This window comes from Trematomus bernacchii, unplaced genomic scaffold (genome assembly GCF_902827165.1).
Source record: "Trematomus bernacchii unplaced genomic scaffold, fTreBer1.1, whole genome shotgun sequence".
NCBI lineage: Eukaryota > Metazoa > Chordata > Actinopteri > Perciformes > Nototheniidae > Trematomus > Trematomus bernacchii.
Genome location: NW_022987733.1, coordinates 1,049,612 through 1,058,122, shown reverse-complemented (window position 1 = coordinate 1,058,122; position 8,511 = coordinate 1,049,612). Strand labels below are relative to the sequence as shown.

At 38.9% G+C, this 8,511-nt stretch overlaps 1 non-coding gene across 1 annotated transcript; it reads right to left on the bottom strand.

Annotated features, from left to right (window-relative positions):
* Positions 1-7,954: 7,954 nt before the first annotated feature.
* Positions 7,955-8,026, bottom strand: trnap-agg. The gene has a single exon. It is a non-coding gene; the product is annotated as a tRNA-Pro (tRNA).
* Between the last annotated feature and the right edge of the window lie 485 nt (positions 8,027-8,511).

Genomic DNA, 8,511 nt, shown 5'->3' with positions numbered 1-8,511 from the left:
TCTTTCCTGCAACGACAGTTTTTCTGTATTTCCTCTATCCTGTAATATGACTTGATAGCTTTAAACTCCGCACACGGAGCTCTGATTGGTCAGCAGGCGATGCTTTCACTGAGTTGATCTCTTAGCCTGCAACCTAACCTCCTCCCGAGGAGGTTAGCCGCTCAGCATAAGTTACCATGGAGATCTAGCCCGCTAAAAAGAGAACCAGCGTCGTAGGACCGGAAAGCCCGAGTTTTCCCTGAAGTCAGCCGGCTAAGCGAAAATCCTGCTTCGTAGTACAGGCCCCTGGTCTGCCCCTGGCTCCGCCTCTCTTTATTTTATTTCCCATAGGGTATTTATTTGATTTCTGGTTAGGGGAGGGAAACTCTGGGTCCTACGGCCCGTGGTGTGGCTGGCTCGGGTTCCCTCCTTCTGTTTGTTTCTTTTGGCCAGTCCTCCAGACCTCTTTTCGTTTGCCGGATTGCTTGTGTGAGTAAACGGCTGTACTTCAATAAATGATCGTAATCAAGTACTGGTTTTTGCGTGTATTATTTTATGTTGCGGGTCTCCCCACGAGCCACTACCACGGAGTAGAGGGCGGGTCGTAACAATAGACAGGTCTTTTCTGTGTTCGAGTTTTTGCTGGTGTCACTGTTGGTGATTTATTCAGAATTCAAGGCACCCTTAACCAATACTACAAATCTAGTTCAACATATCCTGGATATGTTTTGAGTTATCCGGTTGACTAAATCCAAAAAAAAAACGCTCTCGCTAAACGGTCCTACGACGCTGGCTATCAACTCGATCGCTCAAGCCAGCCGTGTCCTATCTAGTTAGGTGCTCGTTCACATAAAAGGGGTGGTATTTGGAGTGTTCGACCAATCACAAACACGGACAAGCCGTGTACTGACAGCGCGTCATATTTCCTGAATGAAAAGTCAACTAATATTAGACAAATATGAAGACGTTAAACTTTAAACATCCATCACTTAAACACTTTATCCAGGATAAAAGCCACATAGCTGCAGCTGCAAGGTGAATACTGCTGGTAAAAGAAAAAGCGTTTGAATGCGTACATTAACAGGTTTATGAAATCACTGCCCCGTCTAAGACACGAGTGGATCTGACTTTAATTACATTTGACTCGAGTGTTTCGTAAACTTAATGTGTTGCTTAAAATAATACTTCTGCATACAGTATGTGACACTGTGAGTGTTGCACGGCCAGATACGGCTCAAGAAGCTGACTCAAATAAGGAAATATATGATACATGATGTGATATGAATGATAATGGGACACATCGCCGTCTGCACTCACAGTGCCGCGGACTGTAGGCTACGTAATGTTACTTTGATCCGGTTACTTATGTCGTGGCAGATATTTAAGTAAGCTTTCTTAACGCTAATGTTATAATAGTCAGATTGCTCTGAAGATGGTAGGTGATATTCTATTCATTTTCACGCTCACACAGTCGGTGATTTTGGCCGGCCGTCTTTCCTGCAACGGCAGTTTAAACTGTATTTCCTTTCTCCTGTCATATTAATTGATCCTTTAAACTCCGCACAATGAGCTCTGATTGGTCAGCAGGCAGTGCTTTTATCCTGGAACCTATCCTGCTCCGGAGGCTAGCCGTTCAGAATAAGTTATCTAGCCTGCTAAAAAGTGAACCAGCTTTGTAGGACCGGAAACCCCTGAAGTTAGCTTGCTAAACGAAAATCTTGATTCATAGTATACCCCCCAGCATGGCTACCACAGCCTTCTGCAGTAGCCAGCAAAATATAAATCATATTCTGGATTTTTTAACACTTTTTTGTATTTGCTTTTTCACATTTAAAAAGAAAAGGTGAATAAAGAAGCACATTAAAACGAAATTATCAAATTATGTCACATTCAACCAACTAGTGCCTACATGTATGGGTAATATTTAAATCAGTAAATTAAATGGCATATTATTCAATGTATGTATTTTTATAAATATATTTATTTTGGTAGATTTGCTCTTCCGTAATACATTTTAATTATCATAATAAAGTACATGTGTCTAATAATACTTACATACTTTTACTTAAATAACATATTAATGCAGTACTTTAACTTGTAATGGAGTATTTTCACAGTGTGGTGTTTGTACTTTTACTTTTTTTACATTGCATTGCATTTAGCTGACGCTTTTATCCAAAGCGATTTACAATAAGTGCATTCGACCAACAAGATACAAACTTATAGAAAACAGAATCATAAGTACATCAGGTTTCATAGAGCTAAAACATTTCAAGTGCTACTCAACTGGCTTTAGATAAGCCAGTCCTTTGTTAGTATATTAGTGCTTTGTTAGCAATCCTTTGTTAGTAATTCTATCGCTCGAAGTGGAGTCGAAAGAGATGAGTTTTCAGTCTGCGCCGGAAGATGTGCAAGCTATCTGCTGTCCTGATTTCAATGGGGAGCTCATTCCACCATTTTGGAGCCAGGATAGCAAACCGACTACCTGAGTAGTGCTGTGCTGATAAAGGGTCTAACGTGTTATTAATGTGATAATAAAGTGCTACTGAAGAGTGTAAAGTGTTTATTAAGAGTAAAGGGAACATACCTGCTCTGTGTATCCGAAGCTGAGGCTGTAAAACAGCGTCCAGAAGTTTCTGGAGTCTCTTGATCTCCTCTTTGGAAAGAGACAGCTCCGCCTCGTACTCGGCTATCGTTTTTTCAAACAAAGCAAATATCTCTTCAGTAGTGAGTCGCTGCTTCTTCAACGACAGCAGCATTTGGACTTTACTCATGTTTACTAGATCACCTTTTCCTGCAAGCTCCGTTAAACACACCGTCTCTCTCTCCATCAAACTCTCAATCTGACTAGCGTTGCTAACGTGTTTCCAGCTAGCATGCTAAGCTAGCTCCTATAGTCCGAGGTAAACGCTCCAGAAAAAAGAGCACACAGTCCATTCAGAGGTTTATCCAAACACACAGATGATGGATCAGTAGTGCTGGAGCTCACACACTTTCTCAGGAACAAGAGAGAGAGAACCGTAGCGACGAGACGCCGTTACCGAATAAAATGCGGGACAAACAACTGGTGATATTCAGAGAGGCGAAGTCCCTCCCCTTCCGGTGGGACTCATGGCAAGGCAAGGCAAGGCAAGTTTATTTATATAGCACCTTTCAACACAAAGCAATTCAAAGTGCTTTACAAAAAATGAAAGACATTAAGAAAATGGCATTTAAAATCAGTCATTAAAAAGAAAAGATAATAAAAGAAACATTAAAAGAAAAAATACATGGATAAAAGTTACAGTGCAGTTTAAGATGTGAATAGTTCAATTAAAAGCGGCAACAAAAAGAAAAATCTTCAGCCTGGATTTAAAAGTAGTAAGAGTTGCAGCGGACCTGCAGGTTTCTGGGAGTTTGTTCCAGATATTTGGAGCATAATAACTGAATGCTGCTTCTCCATGTTTAGTTCTGACTCTGGGGACAGAAAGCTGACCAGTCCCTGATGACCTGAGAGTTCTGGAGGGTTCATAATTTAGCAGTAGGTCAGAAATGTATTTTGGGCCTAAACCATTCAAAGCTTTATAAACCAGCAGCAGTATTTTGAAATCTATTCTTTGACACACAGGAAGCCAGTGTAAAGACTTCAGAACAGGAGTGATGTGATCCACTTTCTTAGTGTTAGTGAGGACTCGAGCAGCAGCGTTCTGAATCAGCTGAAGCTTTCTGATAGATTTCTTAGTGAGACCTGTGAAGACACCATTGCAGTAGTCCAGTCTACTGAAGAAAAAAGCATGGACAAGTTTCTCCAAATCCTGCTGTGACATTAGTCTTTTAATCCTAGATATGTTCTTTAGGTGATAGTAGGCTGATTTAGTAACTGTTTTAATGTGACTGTTGAAACTCAGGTCAGAGTCCATGACTACACCTAGATTTCTGGCTTTATCTGTTGTTTTGAACATTGCAGACTGAAGCTCAGCGCTAACTTTTATACGTTCTGCCTTGGCTCCATAAACCATTACCTCAGTTTTATCTTTGTTTAATTGGAGAAAGTTCTGACACATCCAGTCATTGATTTGTTCAATGCACTTACTCAGTGTTTGAATTGGAGCATAGTCTCCTGGTGAAATTGTTACATAAATTTGTGTGTCATCCGCATAGCTATGGTAACTTATTTTGTTGTTCTTCATTATCTGAGCCAGTGGTTGCATGTAGACGTTAAAGAGAAGAGGCCCCAAGATGGAGCCTTGAGGTACCCCACATGTCATATTTGTCAACTCAGATGTGTATTTACCTATAGAAACAAAGTTGTTTCTGTCCTTTAAGTAGGATTCAAACCAATTTAGAACTGTTTCCGAAAGTCCCACCCAGTTTTCCAGTTGGTCTAGTAATATGTTGTGGTCAACAGTGTCAAACGCAGCACTGAGATCTAATAATACTAACACTGAAGTTCTGCCACTGTCTGTGTTTAAGTGGATGTCATTGAAGACCTTTACAAGAGCAGTCTCAGTGCTGTGGTTTGGACGAAAGCCTGACTGGAACACATCCAAACAGTTATTTAAATGCAAGAAGTTACTCAACTGTTGAAAAACAACTTTTTCAATGATTTTACCTAGAAATGGCAGGTTTGATATTGGCCTGTAATTGTTCATTACTGAAGCATCTAGATTATTATTTTTTAAGAGCGGTTTAATGACTGCAGTTTTCAGTGCCTGTGGAAAAATACCTGAGTGAAGAGATGTGTTTACTATATGAAGTAGATCTGAGGCCATGCAAGGAAAAACATCTTTGAAAAATCCTGTTGGAATAATATCAAGGCAGCAGGAGGAGGATTTCAGAAGTTGAATAATGTCCTCTAGGTTTTTATCATTAATCTGATGGAATTGTGTCATGGTGTTTGAATTGATATTAGGTGGACATAAGGACAACACATTTGCTGAACTTGATACAGAGGCACTGACTGCTTGTCTCTTTCTGAATTTTGTCAGTGAAGAAGGAGGCAAAATCATTGCATGCCCTGGTGGATAGAAATTCAGAGGCTACTGACACTGGGGGGTTAGTTAGTCTGTCGACGGTAGCAAACAAGGCACGTGCGTTGTTTTTGTTTTTGGTAATGATGTCAGAGAAGAAAGACTGTCGTGCGTTTTTCAATTCCAAATTATAAAGGCCAAGTCTCTCTTTATAGATTTCAAAGTGAACCTGGAGATTTGTTTTTCGCCACCTGCGTTCAGCTTTTCGACTTTCTCTTTTTTCTGTTTTCATGGTCATGGCCTTTCTCCATGGAGATATTTTTTTGCCAGACACTTCCTTTACCTTAGTTGGAGCAATGGCATCTATAACATTTTTTAATTAAAATGATCTACTAGCTCATTTACTGAGATGTTAGCAGGGGCAAGTGTGGAAGAAAAATTCTGAGTAAACATTTCCCTAGTATTTTCAGTTAAATATCACTTTGTGGTTACCTCTTTTTTAACATTTTTGTGAACAGAAATAGAGCTCTCAAAGAAAACACAGGAATGGTCAGAGAGTGCAACATCAGTCACCACAACCTCAGAGATATTCAGACCCTTTGAGATAATTAAGTCCAGAGTGTGCCCCTTACTGTGCGTGGGCTCCGTCACATGCTGAGTCAGTCCATAGCTATCAAGAACACAACACAGTTCTTTAGCCCCTCTGTCCTGGGGGTTGTCAACATGGATGTTAAAATCACCAACAATGACTAGACGGTCAAAGTCAATACACACCATGGGACCTTATTTCGGAAAAAGTTTGTATTGAAGTCAATGGAGAGAGAAAGATTATCTTTCGATCCCGTTTGAATTGTGCCACGAATTACACATGTTTTTCAATCTTAAATAATAATTTCCATGTCAAAAAAGTCACAGTTTGTCGTAAAACTGTTGAAATATAAGACTATGAAAAATACGCAACTAGAAAGACTACAAATCCCAGAATCCCGGTCCCGCATGCTGGCTCTTAGGAACCAACTAACTCCCCTTGTGTGTGTGTACAGCTCTCAACATGCCCAGACTTGTAGTGATTTTCACCTCTTTTAATACTTTCCGCCTCATTCTGAAAGAAAGAAGTGAAATGTGCCAACGTGACGGCCGTCTTGGTGTGTGGTGCGAGACGGGAGATGTAGTTCATTGAGCGGTTTCACACAAAAAAAGTGTTACTTCACAGTTTTACGACACATTTTTATTTTTTTGACTTGCAAAATTATCTTTTAAATTGACAAACATCATATGTGGAGAGTGGAGCTGGCTGTGATTCATTCCAGGAGGAGGAGCAGCGCTGACACTCTGAACTGTTTCCTCATTTACAAACGGAGCCTCGCTCACAACCTGCTCTACATTTGAAAACAGTCTTCAGCTGTAAAATATTTGTTTTAAATTCAGGCTTTTGTAGCACACAACTCCACACTCATGGTAGCAGTGGTGTAAGAAGTACTCAGATATTCTACTAAAGTAAAAGTAGAAATACTACAGGGTAAAAATACTGTGTAACAAGTAAAAGTACAAAAGCATTGGTATCAAAATATACTTAAAGTACCAAAAGTAAAAGTACTCCTTATGCATAATGGCCCTTTTCAGAATCGTATATATATAGATATAGAGTTACTGGGTTACTCTAATGATTATTGATGTGTTTTATCACAGTTAGTAAATGTAGGGCTAATTTGAATAACTGTATGTCAAAGTGTGTTTAATAATTGATTTATATTTTTGAATAATCTACTAATCTATATCTAACTAGTAAATAAAAGATGTCAAATGAATGCAGTGGAGTAAACAGTACAATACTGTCTTCTAAAATGTAGTGCAGTAGAAGTATAAAGCAGCATAAACTGAGACGTATTGGCATCAACCACTACTCACTACTTACTGTGCGTAATGTCTAATTTTAGAATCATATATATTGAATTACTGGATTATTTCATTTTTTATACATTAATGTGTTTGTTACATCCCTATTAAAGTGTAGGGGAAATGGAGACAGTAACACACAACAACCAATAACAGTCAGGGTGAAAGAGAACACAAGTGTATTTATTTACACCGAAAGAAATGCCAACAAATGATCTTTTAAGTGAGGAGACAAAGAAGATTATGCCAAATTAAATAAATGAATATAACAAAACTCATACAAAAAGCCCTCACTCACTATCTGTTCAATCATTTTTCGCAACATGCACCTGGTCTCCAATCCCTCTGCCCCCCTCCCCCCACGGGAACTCCACCTTTCTCAAAGAATATGTACACTAACACTTGAACCTGAACACACACATGCACGTGTGCAATATGTGGTGTAATGTGTTTTGGGCCATAACATTAAATTACAGGATTGTGCGGTTATGAATGCATAATAAGTTAGTTATGATGTAGCCTAGTTAAAACAATATTGGATGATAGTCTTTTTTTGTGTGTGTTTTGGACTGAAATAAATCATGGGTCAAAATTGACCCGCGAACACCATGAACGGTAACAGCTTTCGAACACAACACAAGGGTTAAATATAGATGAAAACAGATATTACACAGTAGTATTCATGTGTTAAGAAGCCCACTTTTCAAACAAATTCAGTCGGTTAAAGTTGAACAAATGTTTCTATAAAATCTAAGTTGATAAGAAAAAAGCCCAATAACTTATTTTCATAACGCGCTTGAAATAAACCCTTCATATTTCCTCTTATGATAATCAATCTGAGGCTTCTGTTTTAAGGAATGAGCTGCTAACAAGATAAATGAAACCCTCTGGAGAGCGGGGATGTAGGCTGTTTGTTTTCTTAAAGCATTTTCAAGTATTAAGCATAATTTACATACATTTGATTTATTTTGCTGACTTATAACTGAACTTATGAGGCATTATACCTCACCTCGAGTGAGGGGCCCAGCTCTTCGTATAATTTTGTGTATGTGGCCCTCGGTGAAAAAAGTTTGGACACCCCTGCTCTAAAGGAATAACTGCTTCTGTCAGACCCTGAGGGGCATAAAGGTGGGCTCGTCCGGGATTTGAACCCGGGACCTCTCGCACCCTAAGCGAGAATCATACCCCTAGACCAACGAACCATGCACACATCAGCAAGCTGTCTATTCTTGGATCTACAAACTGCCACGTTGTCCAAACTTCTTGCAGTGGTCCAGTCTTCTTCAGATAAACCACAGTGCCATCTGTGGGACGTTTTTAGTACTGCAGCCAAAACACAAGGCATCACTCACCCCAACAGTTTCCTAATAAAATGTCCTCCTGTTTTATGCTTGGAAAATATCAAAACATCTATGTAGTTTAAAATGTAATAACTCAAAGACACACCTTAACCAGTATATCATACAATATGGTATTTATAATGTATTTGTTTTCTCAGTCAGGCAGACATGGACATTTTTATTTGAATGTTCGACTGTTTTAAATTGATATTAATAATTTGTCACGATTTATAAGCTATATACATTTCCTGGCTTTAAATACTATATGCACAGTTTGGATATAAAATGTTTTCCTTTATGTTTACTTAATGGCAACAAACCTTTTTGATAGGATTATTCTTTTTTAT